We start from the raw sequence: 12,610 nt of genomic DNA, 5'->3' as shown, positions 1-12,610 counted from the left end.
GGAATGTTTTTTCCATTTCTTTGTGTCATCTGTTATTTATTTCAGCAGTGTTTTACAGTTCTCCATGTAGAGATCTTTCACTTCCCTGGTTATGTGTATTCCTAGGTATTTTATTCTTTTTCTGACTATTGTAAATGAGATTGCATTCTTGATTATTAGCTTGAATATTATTGGTGTATAGAAATGCTACTGATTTTTGTGTGTTGATTTTGTATCTTTAAATTTTATTGAATTGATTTATCAGTTCAGGGAGCCTTTTGGTGAAGTCCTTAAAGTTTTCTAGGAATAGAAACATATTGTTGGCATAGAGAGATAGTTTGACTTCTTTTTTCCTATTTGGATGCCTTTTATTTCTTTCTCTTGCCTAATTGCTTCACTAGGACTTACAGTACTATGTTGAATAGGATTTGTGAGAGTGGGCATCCTTTTCTTGTTCCACTTCTCAAGGGAATGCTTCCAGCTTTTGCCCATTCGGTATGATGTTGGTTGTGGAGGAAATGAATAAATTCCTGAAAACACACAACCTCCCAAAATTGAACTAGGAAGAAATTGAAATCCTGAACAAACCAATAATGAGTTCTGAAATTGAATCAGTGATAAAACAACCTAGCAACCAATAAAATTCTTGGACCAGATGGATTTACCACCAAATTCTTCCAGACTTAACAAGAACTGGGGTAGTAAATCCTACTGAAAGTAGTCCATAAAATAGAGTAGGAGGGACTTCTCCCTAACTCATTCTATGAAGCCAGTGCCATCCTGCAGCCAAAATCTGGCAAAGACACAACAAGAACAAAAACTACAGGCCAATACCCCTGATGCACATAGATGCCTAAACTCTCAATAAAATATAAGCAAACCAAATCCAGCAGCACATCAAAAAGTTAATTCACCATAATCAAGTAGGCATCATTCTAGGGATGCAAGGTTGGTTCAACATATGCAAACCAGTAAATGTGATTCACCATGTAAATACAATTAAAAACTAAAACAATGTGATCATCTCAATAGACACAGAAAAAAAGCATTTGGTAAAATCCAACATCCTTTCATGATAAATAACTCTCAATAAACTAGGGATCAAATGAAAATATCTCAAAATAATAAGAAATCTTATTTTCAAAACACTCTCTTCTCTTGGTTCTGATGACAATTCAACCTCCAACCTTTTTTCTAGCTCTAAGACAGTACTTTATAACCTTTGTTCTGCTTTATCTTACTCCATTAAATGTGGAACCAAACCACTCCATTGGTTTGAATTATGATGCGTTTATGTGTGTGAATCACAAATATATTATCCTCTGTCCAGTCCCCATAACTGTATTCCTGAACTGTGGAAACAATAATCTTCAGTTTAATGTATCCATGGTATCAAAACACAGTAGGTCTATAATTAAACCCAAGATTGTTTGCCCCTTATCCAGTTTCTTTTCTCTCAGTTTAGGCCTCCATGTATGCATGTCAGGGTTTATAGAAACAGTGACGCTCAAGCTTACTTGATCAGCTATCATTCCAAACATTGACCATTTCTTTCCAATTTTTCCTCTGGTAAATTTCTTTAATTGATCTACTTATTTTCATCTTTATTATACAACATTGGTCCAACCATCTCTCCTAGCCCCTGAATTTATCTATTTAATTATATCGCATCAGTTCCTCACATGGAAATCAAAATTACCTTTCTGCTTTAAAAGAAAATCAATAAATCCCTAGGAAAGATTCCAGGTATTCCAGGGTAGAATAAAATAATTTCATGTGAGATAACATTTGAAACCTTTAACATGGTGTATGAGGCCTTTCACAGTTGCTTATCTTTTAAGGCTGTCTCTTGTTGCTAGTCTCATTCTCTCTTCTCTCGACATTGCAGCCATTTCCATTTCTGAAACTGACTGTGGTAATTTTAATATTACCACCACCAACACCCACATGTCCACATCCTAATCCCAGAAACTTTGAATATGTTATCTTACATGGCAAAAGGGACTTTAAAGATGTGATTAAATTAAGAATCTTCAGATGGGGAGATAATCCTGGATTATCCCTGGAGGTTCAATAAAATCACAAGGGTCCTTATGAGTGAAAGAGGAAGGCAGAAGAGTCAGAAAAAGAGAGGTCGGGGTGATGTGATTGCTGGCTACAAAGAGGCCACAAGCCAAGAAATATGGACAACCTCTAGAAGCTGCAATGGTCAAACAAATGAATTTTTCTCTAGAGTCTTGAGAAAAAACACAGCCCTGTTAACACCTTGATTTTAGTCTAGTGATACTGACTTGAAACTTTTGACCTCCAGCACTGTCACATAATAAATTTGCATTGTTTCAAGTCACTGAGTGTGTGGAATTTGTTACAGAAACAATAGGAAACTAATACAGTCACCATGCTATTTCTTGCCTCAGATTCTTTGTATACGCAATATTCTTCCTACCCAGAAATTTCTACTTCTCTTTACTTGACTAGTTTTTGCTTTTTCTTTGCGCTTCAGATTAAATATATTTACTATGGAAAACCACTCACCAAAAAAATATTAGGCAACTGTATTAATTTCCTATTTATCACACAGTAGCTTAAAACAGCACATATTTATTATCTCACAGTTTTGGAGGTTAGAAGTCCAAAATTAGTTCCAATGGGCTAATACCAGTGTCCGTAGTGTGGTTTACTGCTGGAAGACCTAGGGGACAATCTGCTTCCATGCCTTTTCCAGTTTCTAGAGACCACCTGCAGTCCTTGGCCGATGACTTCTTTCTCACATCATTTCAACTTCTTGTTTCCATGGTCACATCTCCTACTGGTAACTCTGATCTCCTCCTCTTACAAGGATCCATTTGATTCCCACAAGATAATGCATTATAATTGCCCTATCTCAAGATTCTTAATTGCAATGACAAAGTTCACTTTGTTATATAAGATAATATTTCATAGGTTTTGTTGATTAGAATAGGGACATCTTTGTGGGGGTGGGAGGCACATTGTTCAGCCTATTGTAGTTGGGTATTATATGCTTATAATACTTACAGTATTATAAAAATACAGTTTGTTATAAAACATCTTATAATTATTTGTATCATCAAAATTATTTATTTGTAATAATTTTAATATTTACTTATCTTTCTTGACTGTATTCTTATTCTTTATGAGTGCACTGGAGAGTTATATATTTGTATATCTGGCATATAGAGAATGAATATTTTTGATAGCTGTCACTTTTATATTTTAAAAGTTTAAAATTATGTTCAAAGCACAAAAATACACATAGTGTACATTTTTAGGTACATTTTATAAAACCTGTGTTCAGAGACAATCCTTGTCACTTTTAAACCTGTAGATACGTGTCTACCTGTTGATGCTAGCGTTTGGGAAAAAAAAAAAAAAGAATCAGGCAAAACCATGCCATATGTAAATATTACAAAAAGAATGTGCAAGCTGTCAGAGCTGAGTTTAAGTTGAAGATAAGTTTTAGTTCACTGAAGGAGGCTAGTGGCCCAGATTGCAACAGTAGACATTGGCTTTGAATACAGAAAAGTTGATGGGAAATAGAGGTAAAAGGGGAGAGTCCAGAATTAGGACAGAATATCAAACAATGTTCTAAATATTAATTGATACTACATTCATTCAAACTACATTTAACAAAAGACCACGTTTAATATATTTAAATTAATAATGTATCATGGTTAGAGAACTTTGCAAAATATAACAGTAACAATACACAAGACCAAATTCCACTGACATAAGCAAAAAGAATTAACACATCTTCACATGTTCATTGACTGTTCAAAAGTGGTAATTTAGAGAATCACTAATACACCCTACCTTTCTATCATGTCAAAGGATACATGAATGACAAGTTACAAATGAAATGGTGACTCTCCATATTAAACTCCTTTACAGCCACTTTGATTAATACCATGCATATCAATACTTACAGTATTTAATGTGATAAATGAGCTTGTTTCATGCTTGTTAGCTTATCTGATCTATGTGAGATGGATGATAGTGTTATTTACCTGAGTTAATGTATGTCTAAATGATATTTATATTTTGTTTTAACAACATGGGTGGAGAAGCCAGTCTCATACAGGTTTGTTGAATTGAATGGAAGGTGAGATTTAAAGTGATTTCAGTCCATCTCAGAATATTTATTTTTAACTTTTATCCAGAAGAAAGCAAAATATGTTGATTTTCAAAATTCATCTTCAATCACTATCATTAAGCAATTTCAATAACTTATCCTATAAAATTATAATTAACCTTAAAGTATCGTATAATCAAAGAGAACAATTCCTGATTAAAAGATTTTCTGTATGTGGATCTTATTCTTTTGGAAAATTCAATTCAAATGTCTCTATAAAATTCTTAAGTTGTTCAGTGATAAGTCTATTAGTCTGTTCTCACATAGTTATACAGAAATACCTGAGACTGAGTAATTCATAAAGAAAAAATGCTTTAATTGGCTCATGGTTTCATAGGCTGTACAGGAAGCATGGCTGGGGAGGCTCCAGGAAACTTGCAATTGTGGCAGAAGGTGAAGGGCAAGCAGGCACTTCTTACATGGGCAGAGCAGAAGAAAGAGAGTGAAGGTGGAGATGTTACAAACTTTTGAACAACTAGTTCTCGTGAGAACTCACTCACTATCACGGGAACAGCAAAGGGGAGATCCAGTCCCATGATCTAGTCACCTCCCACTAGGCTCCTCCTCCAACAGTGGGGATTACAAATCCAAACCATATCAACAACTTTTCATGTATATGTAACATCAGCATTCTCTACTTAACTTATTATTATTAAATTATGAAACACGTTAAGGAATCTGTAGAGATGATTCTTCCAGACTTTTAACTCTTGTATTCACTCTTTCAGTTTATCTGCCATTGAAAGCTGTATTGTATTCTTCTTTGCAAGCAAAAATTTTAAAAATTATAAATGCTGAATACATTCAACATGAAAACTAGTTGTCCAACTTATAGTTTGTAAAAGTTGGGACAAAATGTTTTATTTTTATTTTGTAGAAATACTAAATGTTTATTCAGTAATTGAAACATTTTGAGCAGAATATTTGATTCCTAGGTAAGCATTAATTATTGTTTATGATCAACTTTCCATTTTACCACATAGCAATAGTCTCAACTTTAACATTTTAACCTTTCTATAATTAACAAATGAACAAATGTTACCAAGTTACTAGGCACTTTTTTTTGTTGTTGTTCATAGCAAATCCCTCTCCTTGAAGGAAGCAATGTGTTGATTTACATTCTGGCACCAGCTCCCTCCTTAATCTACATAAGAACTTCAGAGGGTTTTCTGATATCACAGCTGTGTCCTCAAAACATATTCAAAAAATTTTAAGCTCTAAACCACGTTTTAAAAACTATGTAATCGTTTATACTTTTGTGTTTCAGGGTTGTGTTTTCCAGCAATGAAGCTGAAAAACATATTCCTCCTTTCCATAGCTACTATGTTCAAATCAATAATATGTATTTTATAAATTATCATGTTAGCCACAACTGGGCATTTGCAAGTTGCAATGAAAAACATACTATAACTCTGTGCTCTGAGATGATCCTCCTTATCATTAGTCTGTTCTGGAACATGTCATTATGGTATCAGTGGAAAGTGGTATTTTCACTACCTTGTCTGCTACAAACTCACCCAACATTTCCAGGCAAAAGTAATGTCATGGCAATTGTATATTTTTATATAAATTGTATATTTTTATATATAATATATAAATTTTATATGTATTATATAGCTAAGTGCTGGTTTATTAGAATCCTGCAAAGCACTATTGTTTATAGGGAAAATATTAAGCACCTGCATCTAGCAACATTTAATTCAATATGCTTTCCTTCAGACTTTTTTTAATTTTAAAGTTTTTTGTGTTTTGTTCATAATTACTGCTCAAGTTTTGATGGTTTGTTTATTAGCCACATTATGAGCCCATAAATAACACAGTAGTTTTAGGATCCCTCTATCAAGCATGGCTACACAAATGAATTCAGTACACAAGAGAATATATATATATATATGTTGTGTGTACATATATATATATAGAGAGAGAGAGAGAGACTGAGTCTTACTCTGTTGCCCAGGCTGGAGTGCAATGGTGCCATCTCGGCTCACTGCAACCTCCACCTCCCAGGTTCTAGAGATTTTCCTGCCTCAGCCTCCTGAGTAGCTGGGATTACAGGTGCCCACCACCATACCCAGCTAATTTTTGTATTTTGTATTTTTAGTAAAGATGAGGTTTCACCATGTTGGTCAGTCTGGTCTCAAACTGCTGAACTCAAGTGATCCACCCGCCTCGAAAGAGATTATATTTCTAAGTAAAATTAGTAGTAACTCTTGGGGCCTTCACAATTACTTCTACTGACATTGTTTAGTTCACTTGGGGCAATGTTAGTCTTGATTCCTGTTCTGAAAAACATCAAAGGTTAAAGAAATCCCTCACTCTTTTCTGTTCCAAAAAAATTGGTTTACTTCAAAGAAATACCCTTTCCCATATGATTTAGATAAGAATCACAATTGCTTTTCTTGTTCACCTAGGACAAAGGTAGACACAGGCCTTCCACATTCCCATTCCTTGTCTCATGTTTGATTAGCTGAACGATGTATACCCAATGGCCACTCTGGACAAAACGTCTGCTAACTAGACTAGACACAACTTTAGGTAAGCTTCTGACCTCTCCTCAGAATCCTGAGCTTCAACCCACCCTGTGCCTGGGCCATCATCAGAATGTGGAATGACTCTTCTGAGTCATATGTCCCAAGAATCAGTTAGCCCCAAATAAAGAAGTTCCCCAGTGAATGGTACAGTCGTATCACCTGCTCACCACACTCCTTCATACCTGATTCTCTCTAGCCTTATTTACTCCTGTCGATAAAACAAAATCCCTTTCTTCCCTACCCCTGTGACTCTTAGATTTTGTGGTCAGAGTCCTCCTATTGCAAGTCTCCTTTACCCTATGGCAATATTCCCCTCCCCCATCACCTATTGTCCTTTTAAATCAAGTTTCTCTTGGCCTAAAGCAGATCAAAAACAAACAGCTGTCATTCTGAAGTATTTAGAAAAGTTTAAACTTTTCTTGAAAAAGTAGTTCAGAGAAGAATGTTTAATTACCTGTAAATTAAAACTCAAAATACATAATACAAATGCCACTTCCTTACTTTACCTAATACTATTAAACTATTAATTTATAACCAGACTTAACTAAAACATAAAATGATGTAGAAATAGCAAAGTATTGAAGATAAACAAATAATACTTTTTCTCTGATTTGTATGTCCTTTTGAGTTATATTAATACTTTGCAAACTAAAATACGTGTTGCACTGTGATTCTACTGCACATAAGTTTCGTACCCAACAGGATGAACTATAGTTGTTCCTGAGTATCCATGTGCAATTAGTTCCAGCACCTCTTTTCAATACCAAAATCTGCAAATGCTCAGGTTTCTGATATAAAATGACATAGTATTTGCAGATAATCTATGCACATTCTCCTACATAAATTATGTCTAGATTTCTTATATTACCTAATACCATGCAAATGTTATGTAAATAGTTATTATCCTGTATTGTATAGGAAATAATCACAAGAAAAAGAAAGTCTGTACATGTATAGTACAGATGCAATTTCTTTTCTAAATATGTTGAATCCATAGACATAAAAGCCACAGATATGGAGGGTAGACTGTACACCAAAACACATCTAAATTGTTCAATTAGATCAGTCCACAGATCACATGCTTGTATATGGTAGTTTGTTAATTTGCTATAAAAATTCCAAACTCTTATCAATTTCTTTATTTATCTGCTATCACACCAGCAACAAATTGAATAGCACTCAGTATGAATTCAGAAGTCCTGGGGTTTGGTTCACAGGCCGTTACTTATTGATGCTACATATAACTTTGTCACCTATTGCAACAATGGCTGGACTTGGGAGTGAGGATTTCCTGTTGTTCACTTGCCCCTCCGCCCTGCTATTTGACTTTAAGAAGTACAGAATCAAATAAGACAGGAAGTTAATGGATAAGATGTCAGTCTTAAGGTTGGACATTAAAAGTACTCCCATATCCAATAATTGGCTAAATAAAATTAACCAGGAGACATCCATTTTAAAAATAATTCATTTCCTAAATAACTTTTTTTTTTTTTTTTTTGAAGACAGCGTCTCACTCTGTTGACCAGGCTAGAGTGCAGTGGTGCAACCTCGGCTGACTGCAGCCTCTGCCACCCTGATTCAAGTGATTCTCCTACCTCAGCTTCCAGGTAGCTGGGACTCCAGGTGTGTGCTACCACACCTGGATAATTTTTGTCATTTTTGGTAGAAGACGGACTTATGCCATGTTGGCCTGGCTGGTCTCGAACTCCTGACCTCAAATGATCCACCAGCCTCGGCCTCCCAAAGTGCTGGGATTACAGGCGTAAGCCACTGCGCCCGGCTCATTTTCTAAATGAATTTTGAAGACAAGAGAGAAATAGGTATGAATCCTGTACCTTTGAAGAACAATAAGTGAATTTCTAATCCATGTTTTGTCAGATTCATTTCTAGAATTTTGTATATTTTCCTGTGTTTTAATGTGATTTTTTAGTTCACATTATCTCATTGGCGTATTCCTTCAACAACTAAAAAGTATAACCAACTGGTAGGAAATTAGTCTGAGTATCAAAGGTAAAGAATTTGTTACACAATTTAATTAAGAAATTTTATTATCTAATCCTCAACATTGAATATTTTATTTCATCCCTGAAAAATAGGCTTAAGTAATTTAATATACAGAATCTATACGGTTGATATGCTACTGAGGGAATCACTTGAAATAAGTGAATGTTCTTGAGGGACAATATTGAATAGAGTCTGTTAATATCAACAAGAGTTTCAAACAGTCATACAGGTACTTACCCAAGGCAGAGAGGGTCTACTAACTTGGCAAAGCAAATTTTTGAACTCACTGCTCACTTTTTAGTAAGTGACAGATTTAATAGCCACAATGGGACTGAATTAACATTTTTACTATTTCTTGAGACATTAAGTCAGAAAGCATATGAATGTCCACAAAATATTCTCTATGAATAAAGTAGAATGTAAATTAGTACTAAAGCGCTCTCAACCCCATTCACACAATCCCTCCCCTTTCTCCTGATCCTCCTTTCAAGACCACAGCACAAAATAAGTGGTAACCAAATAGAAAATATCTTAACTGCAGTTCTGATTCCTCATTGATAAGCAGAACAAAAACTCATCAACTATGATGCTCTCATATGTGCACTGTGTATAAGCTGAGGGTTTATTTAGTTTGTACATCGATTTCATTCAACTGTCAAGCAAAATAACTGCAGGCACCTACAACAGTAAATATTCTTCTTTCTTGAATATGCAATTAATATTACACATCATCTTAGAATATCATTCGATAAAATATTTTTGACAATAGCTTCTTCTGCTTTCTCTTTAAACATAGTGTTTATTATTCATGTTGCCATTGGTTTTATATTTTCATCAGCAGTTTTTGCTATAAAATGAAACTTTCCGTGCTTCTCCTACTTTGGTCTCTTCTATACCACTGGCAACAAAATTAATCAATTTACTGAAAGAAATTGACAAAGCAAACTTTTGAACTGACTGCTCACTTTTTAGTAGTCTATGCCTGTTATTTTATGCCTGTTATTTTTAAAAACCTTTCTCAGTGTACCAGAATAAAAATATTAATGGCTTTAAAGTAGGGGTCCTATGTTGACAGATGTCGCAGGTCAAACGAGTTTCCAACTTTTTCTTTCCAGTTCTCCCCACCTCCGTCTCTGCGATGAGAGAGTATCCCCACCACCACTATCACCACCATCCCACCAGAATGACACGGTATCTAAGTTCTCCTCTCTTGCAGGGGTGTACAAGTGCCTCACATTGTAAAATGATGAGTCACTGGGGTGTGGGCAAAACTAAGGCAGAATGTCTAGTTTACAGAACAGTTTTACTGCAACCAGGTGTCCAAATCAAAGGGCTATAGTTAATATGTTTGTGAGCCTCACAAAGGTAAACAAAAGCAAAGCTCAGTAGTTAATCCAGATTGATGCAGGCTTCTGGTGCTCAAAAGCAAAAGTATTTTCTTCTTACTCCTTACTCCTCAGACAAAATCAGGGACTTTTAAAACCCCCACTTATTGCCTCCTTTCTTTCTCTTTTCCTTCTCTGTGTTCTTCTTCTCTTCTCTCATCTTCCTCACCATTTCTTCCCTTCTTTTTTCTTCCCTTCCGGAATGAGCTTAGATTTTTTTGCTCATGATTCTGAAGTGGATGATTACCCTTACTCATGCAGTCTAGGAGTGGGGAAAATGTTTAGAGCACAAGCCAGAGACTTCACAAGGAAGCAGAAGAAACACACTAATCTATACTTCAAGTAACAGTTCTGACAGATGTTTATTTCCCTTTTTGGCAAAGCTTTATCACTGAAAATGAACTGGGGAAGAGTGGCAAATGAATTTTCAGTCAAATATAATTCAGATTTGTTAGATATTCATAAACATAATACCTATTTGCACTTTTCTTTTCCTGCCACATCTGTGAAATCATGACACTTGCAGGTTTATTTTTCCCTGCATATACAGATTTGCATCTCATATTCACCACTGGAGACCAGTTCACTCTTTGTTTATGATGTTATTTTGGGTTGCACTATTTATGTTACTCTTAAATTCATCACTTTTTATGCTTCAATGAACCCCATTTTAGTCGTGAGTTCATTTTTGAGAATTGGGGATATAATGTAGCCCAAGCATGAAAACAAAATTATGAATTTAATAATGTTAACAGTAGCACAAAAATGGCATGCAAGTATATTAAGGTGAGACAAACTGTGTTCTATTAGTTAAATATTTGCAGACAAACAAACCAATATCCTCCTTAAAAGGACATGTAGAACTTTAGAGGACAAAATAATCAGTAATTGTATGAGTAATGGGATCTTTATGCAAATAAAAATTAATCTTACATTGCAGATTTGTTTAAAGCTGTGAACAAAATAGTTTCATGGATTTTTTCCTCAAGCTGACAGATAGCCTCCAATGGGGCTACACACCATACTTCAGTACTTCTCTGGCTGTCAGAACATCATGTCTCCTCTCGCATTTCTTGTCTCTAAATTCATTATACATTATACATATTTTTCACCTTTTTCCTCAGACTTAATACATGTGCACACATACACACAAACATATACACATATAATAATTATGAAATAAATTAGAAGGACCTTTGTGTTTTGACCTCTTATCATAATTTAAAGCAATTAATAAAGAGCACAGGACCATAAAAACCTATCTTAACCTCAGAGTGCTTATCTCTAAGAAGCCAGATAAAACACAGCGGTAGTTTTCATTTGTCCACAGTTAACATCTTCTCCATGGAATATGCAATGACCGCATCCTTACTCAAAAGGGATTCTGTGTTATCTTAAGAACACAAAGAAACTGAAGGAGGAAGAGTGATGCTACAGGAAAAAAAACTTCTTGCTGATTACAACAATAATAATACTGCATATCAATTTAGAAAAATGCCTCTGGAAAGACCCAAAATTCACCTGTCTGACTCACACGCAATACTATAGTAATTAATCATAAATGTTTATACATAAAAATTATTTGATGAATTACCTGAACATAAATATTCGGCAAATTAATCTTGTTGCAAAAATAACTGTTTCCTACCTTAAAACCAGTACACACATTTGTTCATACTAATTTCAATCTCCTTCTCTTCTTCTATTAGTCTTAGTAAGACTAATATTACCTTTCCCTCATACTGGTATGTTGTAGAGATCAAATGGAAAAATGTGAAATGAATTTGAAAGTTGAAAGTAGCCGCATAAATAAAAAGTTTTGACATAAATAAACCTTAGTCCAGATAAATGAATCAAAGATCATATTTGAAAATGAGATTACCCAAATTAATTCATGATAAAAATTAATAATTCATTAAATTAACTATATTTAATCTTAATATTAAAATAAAAGCCTAATTTCTTCAAATAAGCTTAAATATATGTTGAAGGGAGTAATCATAGCATTGATATGTAATTATATATAGATTTTTACATTAATGCTTGTAATACCTGTGTATGAATTCAGTAACTGTACATAGATTTTTTTCAGCATGAATTTAACACATACCAGGAACAGGATCCTAGTCTACTTAACAATACTTGTCCTGACTCTCTGCCCATGCTATGTAGTGGAATGTTGACATGGATGCTACTGAAAAAGTTACTGTACTAATATTTATAGAAGGCAAGGGAAGGACAGCATTTACTGAGTCCTCACCATTTTGGTTTATATTTTATCATTAACTTTGTATGTAACACTGAGTGAGACCCTAACTTTATTTAGTAGAGTTTATGGGAGGATGAGTTATATATCTTGAAATTGAATGGTAGAAAGGGATAAGCATGCTGCAGGAATTGCCTTTATAGCAGGAATGGTGAGGCAAGCCCTCTGTTGCTGCCTATGAAAAGTTAGCAATGCTGATAGTTTCCACAGTCACCAGCAGACAATTCCTAAGCAAAACTTGCTTTCTATTGTCTGAAGACACCCTATTCTCAGTTATAAGGTTTTTAATGTATTT

The 12,610-nt window shown here is 34.5% G+C and overlaps 1 long non-coding RNA gene across 1 annotated transcript in view; it reads right to left on the bottom strand.

The window, feature by feature from the left end:
- The window catches only part of LOC139362197 (uncharacterized), a 228,047-nt gene that overhangs the window by 106,844 nt on the left and 108,593 nt on the right, over positions 1-12,610 (bottom strand). The window lies entirely within an intron of this gene.

The sequence above is a fragment of the Macaca nemestrina genome, chromosome 3 (genome assembly GCF_043159975.1).
Source record: "Macaca nemestrina isolate mMacNem1 chromosome 3, mMacNem.hap1, whole genome shotgun sequence".
Classification (NCBI taxonomy): domain Eukaryota; kingdom Metazoa; phylum Chordata; class Mammalia; order Primates; family Cercopithecidae; genus Macaca; species Macaca nemestrina.
The sequence above is the reverse complement of the archived record's forward strand: the minus strand, read 5'-3'. Positions and strand labels throughout refer to the sequence as shown.